This window comes from Alexandromys fortis, unplaced genomic scaffold (assembly GCF_014885135.2).
Source record: "Alexandromys fortis isolate MF-2015 unplaced genomic scaffold, M_Fortis_MF-2015_v1.1 scaffold_66, whole genome shotgun sequence".
Taxonomy (NCBI): Eukaryota; Metazoa; Chordata; class Mammalia; order Rodentia; family Cricetidae; genus Alexandromys; species Alexandromys fortis.
The window spans coordinates 4,761,510-4,772,132 of record NW_026067950.1 but is presented as its reverse complement, the minus strand read 5'-3'; the positions used below and the strand labels follow the sequence as shown (position 1 = coordinate 4,772,132).

The 10,623-nt window shown below is 44.8% G+C and overlaps 1 long non-coding RNA gene across 2 annotated transcripts; it reads left to right on the top strand.

The window, feature by feature from the left end:
* Nucleotides 1–6,607: 6,607 nt before the first annotated feature.
* LOC126506682 (uncharacterized) lies at nt 6,608–9,307 on the top strand. Of its 2 annotated transcripts, XR_007593304.1 has the most exons (4): nt 6,608–6,909; nt 7,836–7,961; nt 8,044–8,924; nt 9,084–9,307. It is a non-coding gene; the product is annotated as an uncharacterized lncRNA (long non-coding RNA). The 2 variants fall into 2 exon arrangements; XR_007593303.1 differs by having other exon boundaries at nt 8,044–9,307.
* Nucleotides 9,308–10,623: the final 1,316 nt, after the last annotated feature.

Below are 10,623 nucleotides of genomic sequence, written 5' to 3'. Positions count from 1 at the left end.
CCCCTCTGCAAAAACTGGCTGGTTCTGCCCCATCAAATAGTACCTTCTCCGGTTTACACACCAAGAAGAGTAACTCAGTACCCCCCCTGACCATCTTCAAGGAAGCATTGTAGAGAACTATGAGTTCCCAACCTAACACACTTGGAATTCACCCAATAAAAGGTCCTGCCTTTATTTTTCCACCTACACTAGGGAATTTAGTTTTTGTAAGAAAGGAAAAAGGTTGTGTTCTCTGCCTGCCTATGAGAGAAAAATAGGGACTACAGTCCCTTTCAAGTCAAAGTTTTATTCTTAGGTCAAAGGCACCTCAGGAGCCCCCTGCCAAAAGCATCTAAAGGCTTTGTTTGGTTCTCCGAAGCCATCAAAGGTCATGAAGGCCATCACTTCACTCATGCTGGGCTTGAGAAACGTGGCCTTTCGCTGCTTCTAATGTGCAACAGAAAGGAACGTTGAAGAATCAGTTTATTACCCAGCCCTTGCTCTTTCTCTTATGACTTGATGACTATCACCACCCAAAGATAGTAAGGTCATGTGCCCTCTTGCTAACCTTAAGGGTCCTGTCATTAAGTTCACAGCAATGCAAGCATGTCCGGACTTAGAGAACAATGGGAGACACTGAAATAAAATGTCTTTCTCCAGGGTCAAGACACCCTTCCAGGGGTCTGCTGGTTTCTCTCCTGGATAAAGATGACCTTAAATCACAGACAAACCAGCCAGTGAACAGCTGGGACCCCCAGGGAGCCTGTTTTCAACAACAGCTAGGAGACTCTTCTTGGGTAAGTTCTAGTTAATGGCTGAGGGGTAACAGAAGACTTTAAAGGAACCTGGAGGAGCCGGTGAGAAGGAGGTGAGAAGGCACAACATCAACGAACATGGGCACCAGGAGTCCAATGTAAGGGATAGGGCAGACTCTTTTATTTAACCATGGGGGGTGGGGACTTATACACCCAGCACCCAGGCATGATCAGGACCTCTGACAGTGCCTGCTACTAGGCCCTAACACACCTTAAAAGAATATTCAACAACATCAGTAAAGGAGGCAGCTTGGAGCTTGCAGCTGTATAAACCACTAGTAGCCATTGGAGAATAGGCTGGGTGAGGATGGTCATCCACATTGGGGGGGACCCATGGTGCGGAGAGGAAGAGCAATAGAGGCTGCGATTCATGATTTTTCTGAGCCGATATAGAGCATCAGCCCAGGAGGTGGATGGCAAGAGGGAGAAGGAGGTGCTCATGGAGGGAGCAGAGGGTCCAAGGGAAGGGAAGACAGCAGGGGAGGTATCAGCTCTTTCCCATTTGAGAGGAATTCCCAGCATATCCACGGGATCAGGAAAGTTATAGGGAGGGAGAGAATCTTCCAGCTCAGGGTCAGGGGGGAAGGCAGTACTAGAGGAGTATTCGACCAGTTAGGCTTTCCTTTTGATTTCTTCAGTTGGATAGGAAGAATGGCAGCTTCATTCTTTGAGGAAAGAATAAGTGTTTTCAGCCAGGATGGAGAGTTGACCAGAAGATAGCACCAGACCCTGACATAGGGGACCTGGTCTTGTTAGCCCGGAGGGCTAAAAACATTCTAGACCCTAAGAATAAGCTTAATTTCAAAGGCGCGAACTTCAGGAGGCCATCCAACTCAGGAGGCTGGCCCTCCTGGTGAACAAAAGACCCCAAGTTGCTCCAGTTTCACATAGGTGGTAGAGACTGCGGCTGCATCCATGATGTCCAGAAAATGAGCAAGGACAAGGTTCAAGGAGGCCTTAGGTTTAGAGGAAGTTTGGTCCACAGTAGGAATTAATTCATAAACAAGTACAATGAAGATATCAACAGTAAACAAGACAACAAGTAGAGGAAAGAGGGGAGAGGAAAACTCAGTAGACATAGACGGAAGGATGCTGTGTGATGGGCCACATGGCCTGGACCAGTCCTAAGGAGCCACCAGCGAATAATGCAATGGCCAGAAAGAGGCTGGAGGAATTCCTCATTCCTCTCTGGCTCAGAGATCAACAGTGCCCCTGCCTGCTCTCCAAATTGAGTTCCAGTTTGTCTGGGCACCAGGTACAGAAATCAGAGAAACATTTAATTATTGACCAGAACCAGTAGACTAAAATTGCCAGAGGCTGGGGTGTCCTCCAAGAATTCTGTGATCTCAGATGATCCCCAAAATGTTAGGTCCTGGGGTTGCACAAATAATGGAAACCAAACCACCAAAGTCTATTAACCAGAAGCAAACTTTATTCCATCACCACAGGGTACCAAAATGTCTAGCTAGCTAGGGCCACAGACAGAGTTCAGGATTCTGACACTGTGACTACCAGAAGACACCACAAGCCTCTTTCTATAGTGTAAAAAGAAATCCATACACCAGGCAGGGAGTTACGGGAATTTTACAGTCTTGAGGTTAGGTCTTGAGACCAGACAGAGGAATATTTTCAAAGTTGAGCTTGGACATTGAGTCACAGTACACAGTAAGATTTACAACTTTGGATTACAGGATGTTTGTGAAAGCCTGTGACTATCTTGACGTGGCTGCTTTCCCAGTGGTTGAAAGGAATGTAGGGTAAAGGGTGACCTAGAAACAACTGTTAAAGGTTAACCTTTATCTAACTCCACTATCTTCTCTAATTCCCCTAGAATACATCTATAGGCTAGGCATACAATTTCCCGCATTCCTGGGCTCTTCACCATCTCCTGGTGTGGGTCTTCAGTCAAACCAGATATTGATCTGCTATTCCCGTGAGTTCTGAGCCACTATTTTCCTAGCATATTTCACAGGCAGGAGGGATGGCAGGTCAAATGCTTCGCCACTGGGTTGCTGTCAGTATTTCTCTTTTGATAGCCTGCAGAGTACCTGCCTACAGGAGAGAAAGGCCCTGAAATCTAAGGATGAAGGCTTCACATAGGCACCAGCTTAACTTCTCCATGTTCGATCAGTTGTATGGATGTTGTCCTCAGTGATGGGGCCCCGCAGTCTGTTGTTGGAGAGTAACCTATTGTCGTAGCAACAGCCTGGGTTATTTGAGGATTTCCATAGGACCCTTGGATCCTAGGACAACCCCCATAAAACAACTCAATTGAAGGCAACCCAGACCCGTTACTGGAAAGCTCTTTTGATGACAAGAGATGGTCAGTTGAGACTCCAGACCCCCAATTAATAGAAGACCTCATTAGGATAATCTTCCTTCATGTGTTTTAGGAAGTTTCCACTGCATTAGTTTTCCATGTCTTCCCTCAAATGTCTCTCAATTCCAGCTGTCTCTCCCTGAATTCCCTCCCTCAACCCTATTTCTCCTCCACCTCCCTACCTAATCCTTCTGTTCCTGTCCTCACCCATCCCAGTCTACCCATAATATCTATTATTAGCCATTAAGTAAACGATAACCAAGGTACAATCCATAGACCCAGAGAGGTTTGGTATAGAGGAAGGGTCTTGGGTAGAGGAAACAACATATGGCTCTCCCTAGGAGATTAACTTTGATGTTCAATTTAACAGGATTTAGAAACAACACCTAAACTAAGAATGTGTTTCCAAACGAGGTGGGAAGACCCACACAGGATTAAGTGGTGGCGTCTGATGAGCTGAGCTTTATACTGAATAAAAGGAGAAAGTGGGTGTAGTACCAGCATCTATCTCTCTCTCTGCTTCCTGACTCCAGCAAAATGTGGCCAGTTTCCCCACATTCCTGCTGCCATTCATTTACCACCATGCTGGACTATACCCTTCAAACATTAAGCCAAGCTCACCCTTTCTTAAGGTGCCTTGCCACACTAATGGGAAAAGCATCTGGAATCAGCGTTACCACTAACTACTATTTTAAATAAGATTCTTCTATATCATAAGACCAGCATAGCTCTGTTTCCTGATGCTGTTCCTGAGCTGGTTGGTTGGTTATCTCTGACCTAATCAAAAGAGAACATAAAAGGCAGGGCCTTAGGTAACCCAGGTTGGCCACGAATTCACTGTGAAGGAAGGGGTGACCCTGAATTTCTGATCCTCCTGCCTCCACTTCTTGAGGGCTAGTATCATAGGCTTGCACCTCCATGACTTTCTTACATTGTGCTTGGACTCAAACCCAGGTCTCCTGAATGCTAGGATTTATTTGTGTTCCTAGACCAAGGCTAAGTCTTAACAAAAGACATATGTCCTTTTATAACTCAATATAGGATGGCAAGTGTTTTGGGACTGTGTCATGGTTTAGTTTGCAAGGGCTTTTTATCTTCTCATGATATGTGAAGTATCAATCTGGACCCCACACTTATGTAATGCTGTGCTCACAGGCCCAGGAGGAGAGGGAGATGGTTATTTTAAACCAAAAAAAGCAACTACTAGTTTTAAAGATTTTGCATTGGTACGGATTTCTGTATACAGATACGAATTTGAAGTTATTTTTTTATGCTGTATATATGTTTCTTCTCTCATTTAAGATGTATTTGTATATTGGCACAAATTTAAGGTTATTTTTGTTAGGACATACTATACATACATTTCTACATACATACCTTATTTAAGGTATTTTACCTATACGGTTCATTTAATAATGTAATGTATATTTCTAGTTCTTGAAAATTATTATTACAAACCAATTAGGATAATAAAGAAATGCAGATTAGTAGTTAGTCATCCATAACATTCAAACTTGACTTGTTAGGTATGTTTTCAAGGTCAAACAGATATTCCTTTTAGATAGACAGTTGGTCTTTAAACACTTCAGAGATCTTCAGAATATAGCAATTAAGATGTTTTAATAATGTAAGGTCCTTTTTTTATGACAATGAGATATTGTCCTGGCAGTGCCGGTCTACTTCAGAGAAGGTGATGGGTACCTTATGGGGCTTTCTTTGTGACAAAAGGCATGCCAATCAAGGCTCTAGGAACATCTTCCAACATCCTAACTCTGCAGTTGCCCACAAGCTGTGGGTTCCTCCTGTTCCTGTCTCTCTTTCACAGGGGCATCTCTGTGTGTTTCTTCATTGATCATGCTGCAAAGACTTTGTTTCCGAATGAACTCACAGTCACAGACAATGTGAGGGAATGAAAACCTCAGCATCTTTGGGGACCCTATAGTCTCAGCACTCAGGAGGCTGAGGCAGGAGAATCATTACCATTGGAGTCCAGGCTTCTTAAGCCAGCCTTGGCAACATAATGAGACAACCATTTCTCAAGGAAAAATAAAAAGACAATTCATCCCACAACAAAAACTGGGAAGGAGGGTGTATCTGTAAAGAGGATGGGGGAAATTATGAGCCAAATGGTAAGCCAAATCACTCAATTCTATTGTAAGCCTAATGGGGTTCCTAAACAACTCCAGGTGAACTAATATATTTTCTCAGGCAAGAGAGAAACATCTACTTGGTACACTGTGTGCTAGAAATTGACAAACCAATGATTTAAGATGTGTGTGTAGACATAAATATTTCATACACGATACTGAATATAGCCTGAAGAATATATCTCAGAAGAAAGGGGCATAAAGCAAAATGTTGAAAGATGTCTGTCTTCTTCCTTTGGTGCTAGATCTTTGTCTGGTTCTGGAAGGTCCTGTGTGTCTGTGATTTCTGCTTCTAAATGACTGAGCTGGTCTCAAACTTGCCTCACAAATGAGAGGTGGTCAGAGCCCATAGGAGTACAGAGAGCTGTACTTCCTGGAGTTTGTAGACTAGGTCGTGGGAACAGTCTTTTGTGCCTGTTTGTTCATAAATAATTGTCTAGTAAGCAGCTCTGTGTGTGGCTGAACTCTGATGGTAACATCCTGGTATAATCCACTAACAAGATTATAGGGAGGTAGTCAGTTCTCTTCTATGTATGAACTTCCAGCATTCTTCAGAAGCTACTGAGAAAGAACCTAATTATTGCCCTAATTATTCCTAATTATTGAGGAAACTGCCATGGTTGGTTCTGCTCCATGGGAACACTGCAAACCACACGGCTTGGATAGTCAGTCACAAGGGCTTCCCCATCTCTGAGCCCAGCCGCTGTCCTTAATTCTCTTCTTTACTTGGTCTGACCTTTGTTTCTGAGCTTAGCCTGAACCAGATTTCGATCAATACCTGAGACTACACTGTCTTCCTTCCTGCTACTTCAATGTCCTTCCAGATGTTGCCTCTTAGAGCATCCTTGACTCCAGGTGTCGATGTTGAAATGCCATCTTTACACCCAGTGGTCAGCCAGGTCCCAAGAATTCTACCTGAGACTCACGCCTCAACTTTTCTACTCTGAGCATTTGGATTTATTTTTTTCTCTTCACAGAACTTCAAGGAGCAGTCAGTCTCCTCAATGCCCATGTGAGCAACTAGACATCCACATCCATACGGTAGCGTGACATCTGGTGTCTTGTCAGACTGAACGGAAAAAACCAGGAGGCTCTGCCCAAACACGCTTGTCCCAGTCTAGCCCTCACCTTTGCCCATTCAGCTACAGCGGTCCACACTTACACTTGCATGCTTTGACTTTGTCCTCATTGGAATTTGGAAACAAACAGAGATAGTGGGAAAGAGGCTACTGCAGCAAAACCAACATTGGGCTCTCCTGGAAAAGTTCGGTGTAAGAATGACTTAGCAAAATCTTTGTTTTTCTAGCTTATGGCCTTCCCCTCCTCCGCTTCCTATTCCTCTTTTCTTCTGTTTTCAGCAGTGATCATGGAATAGCACATTAAGAGTTTTAAGTTAGTGTCCTTGATAATATCAGAAGAAGGTTAATCCCACTTCAACCAGTATTTTTTCCTTTTTCTTTCTGTTTCTCTCTTTTGAGACACAGCCATTGTTGCCCTGAGTAGTCTAGACTTGATGTGCAGACAAGGGTGACCTTGAACTTCCCATCTTCTCGCCTCCACATCTTAAGTGCTAAGGATTACGAGCATGCACCATCGTGCCTACCTTTTGTGATACTGGGAATCAAACCCAGGACTTCAGGAATGGAAGGTAAGCATGCCACCATCTGAGCTACATCCCTAGTTCCCTAAAGGAGGCGGTTTCAAACTCAGCTGGGGTTGGTTTCAAAGACAAATTATAACAGGAAACAGGAAGAGTGGTGCCTCATGCTCACACCGCCACACTTGGCCACCAGGATGGACTGTCCTGTCAAGCCATCACAGAGCAACCTTCCTCCTCCAAGCTGCTTTAGTCAGACCTTTCGTCAGTACAGCAGGACAAGCAACTAAGACGTCTCTCTCTTAGGAGCTGGAGCAAGGACAGCAAAGGTTTTATCAAGCATCCAGATACTATCACAACACTTGAGGATGCGCCAGGTGCCATCAGCAGCTATCTGTTCGTTGGCCGCAAGAGGAGAGCCAATGTTTAAGTACTGATGCTGTCACCCATGACACCCTAGGGAGCTTGGGGGCAAAGCAAGAGTTTCACTGGTTTAACTGATAGGACCTGGGTCAGGATAGCTACCTGGTTTCCTTGGCCTTACTACCAAAGAGATGTGGCTTACGAAAAATATCCTTCTTAGCTATGTGAGGCTTGAGTCCCCGACTGTCTTCTCCCTCAGTTTCATTATCTGTCTCTATAGGAAAACTTGGAGCTCTGAAATAATAGGGGTCCAAGGTTTGGGAAACCGGATGAGCACCTCTAAGAAGGCTTCAGGGGACCATGTCTCCGAGGCTGGTCCTGACAGTCCCTGCAGGAAATCCAGAGAGGAGGATGTGAATGATTCACATTTACCTGCCAGGAGATTCAGCTGTGGCTGTCGATTCTTTTGTACTTAAATCTGAGCTACAAGAACACTGGAGATGCCCTTGTCACAGACATCTTAAACTCCTAAAGGGCTTCTTTCTACCATCAAATTGGAGGACATTCTTCTTCTTCTGTTATTTTTTTCTCCTCCTCCTCTTTTTCTGCAACAGGCAGGCTTGAAACTCAGCTGAGGATGACCCTGAGTGGCTGAACCACCTGCCTCTATTCCTGAGTGCTGAGATTATAGGTATCTACCAGATACCCAGATTATGGCTGGAACCCAAGACGCCTTGCAGGTTAGACAAGCACCCTCCTGACTGACTTGTGACAATGGCCTCTGGACCATTCTTGATAAGTCTTTTCTGTCTTTCTTTCTAGCTTAGGTCCTAAAGTAGACTTGGATCCATACTTCTCCCTTCCTCCTTACGTTCGTCGAGCATGTGGTCTGTTTATTTCCTTTACAAGTCCTTACATCACAGGCTCTCACCATGTCCTTCTCTCTTGGTGTGTCGTGTTTGGTGTGAAGGATACAGGGAAACCCTAAACCCACCCCCTGTGACCCAGATGACACTGAATTCGGAGCAACCTGGGAAAACCTACGTTGTTTCATTGACATTCACCGACTGACCTTACTTGACAGTTTTTTCTTGGGCTTAATTTGCTTTTGTTTTTCTCTGCATCCTGGACAGAAGGCTGCCTGGCATTCTCAGGCCTTTTCTCCGTGAGCAATCCCTAACGAGGGTGGAATGCATCTATCTATACTACAACTCAAGCAGCAATCTAAGATCTCACAAACGTTAGCTCATGGGCCGGTGGAATCAGTTCATGGACTGGGTAATAGAACGCTTGCCTCAAATGCACAAGGCCTTGGGGTTAGTCCCCAATACTGCAAAGCAAAACATGTGAAGAGGTTGCTTTGGTGGTCTTACTGCCCTTGCTGCCTAGCTCCAGAAGCAGAAGCCTCACCCACAATTGGGCATCAGCCAGCCCCAGGAAGTGCCTGAGACTGAATTTACTTAACAAAAAATATCAAACATCCCAGTAGCATCATCGTGATGAGTCTCACAGAGCTGGAGGAGACCCTGGCAGTGTGCTCTGACCCCCACCACTGTCCAGGGGTACAACAACCAAGAGCAGGAAAAGCCCTGGAGCTCAGAGCTGTTCTGGCTTAGAGGACACTGTCATCTTGGCCTTGGCCAAGCTACTTCAGTTCTCCCCCGTCTTCAGATCCCAACCTGGATCTGCTTCATTGCATTGGGGTGAGAATACAATATGCTGACACTTGAACTTAAAATCCTGGGTTTCCTTCTAAACATCTAAATCATTAATCTGTACTTTTAAGATTAATCGGCCCTGGAGTGCTAACACGCTACCTCACAGGTTAATATTAAACACTTCTATTTTGCTTGCCCTCTTAGAAGCTGAGTCAGAGCAACTGCCCATGCGTTGGCTTACCCAACATAAGCAGAGCACCGGAGGACCAACTGGACCACAATCATTAACAACAGAAAACATAGAAAGCAGCCAAGGTCTGAGGCTCTCGCTCCCCAATCAGAAAACCCTCATTGCTGTGATTTCAGTAATCCCACTACACCTGATCTCTACCAATCGTCCACTCCTGGGCCGTTCACTAATGGCATGGCTTCTGCTCCACTCCTTTGCTTATTTTGACTCTAATTTCAGTTCTCTGGAGTCAGATGAGTTAGCCAAGGAGGTGAATGATTTACCTTTTGTTGGCCCTTCAGGAATCACTGCCGTTTGAGGTTTAAGGTCAAAAAAAAAAAAAAAAAAATGCATGTGTCCTGTCTTCAGAGTTTGATTTCATTGGAAGAAAAAGACAGTTTATAGAGGAAAAAATATGTACATGTTGGTGTTGAGGAGGTGGCCCAGTCAGTAAAATACATGTGACCTGAGTTTGATGCCCAGCATCCACGTATGAGCGATGCGTAGGCAGTGCATGCCAATAATCTCAACACTGGGGAAGATGGAGCCAGCAAGCCTAGGCCTTGCTGGCTAACTAGTGTAGAAAAATCAGTGAGCTCCTGGTTCAGTGAGAGACCCTACCTCAAAAAATAGCATCGGAAGTGATTGAGGAACACTTCTGATATCAATCTCTGGTTTCCACATTGATTTACATACATACACATAAACATGTGTTAAATACCAAAGGCTTGAGGAGACAGAAAAGCAGAATAATTTGCAAGGAGAAGCTCTCAGTTCTTAGTGTAGAAGACAAATAAAGCAAGAAATAGGATCTGTTTCATCAAGCCAAAACACAGAGGCAGTCATAATCACTTTTATGTGTCCAATAAAACATGTGACTGGTCACACACCCCACTAACTGAAGGCCCAGTAAGCTCCCACCTACAAGGGCATCTTCACACACTCTCCTGCCAGCTCCTGCAGAAGTGTGTAAGAAGCCAAGGTCTCAGTCTCACTCAGTACACAGGAGTGGCTTGAAAGAGAATCAGGATTTCCTGGATTGGGTACTAACTGATGGTCCCAAACTTCAAAGCAAAACAGAAAGACCCGTGAAGATGGACTCTAAAGATCTGGAAAGAGATCTCAGTTGGTAGAGTACTTCCTGGGTAAGCATAGGAACCTGAGTTCTAGCTCAAACACCCTCAAATAGCCAGGCATGTGTGCTAATCCCTGAGAAAGGAGAGATGGGAGGACCCCTGCTTCTGATAGCCAGCCAGCCTAGCGGCAATGCTACCTTAGAAACAGGTAGATGGTTCCTTAGTAATGACGATGCAGGCTGACCTCTGACCTCTACAGCATGGGCACCTGAGAAATGGCCTACAGAAAGCCTATGGTGTGTGGTGAACAATGGTGTCTAAATCATGATCATCACACTCAGCATGAAGTGCTTCTCTAAGATAGGCTTTGGGGTACCCAGTGTCTGCTCCAATCAACATTTATGCTAGGAACGATGATCCAAAATTCAAAAGGATGACC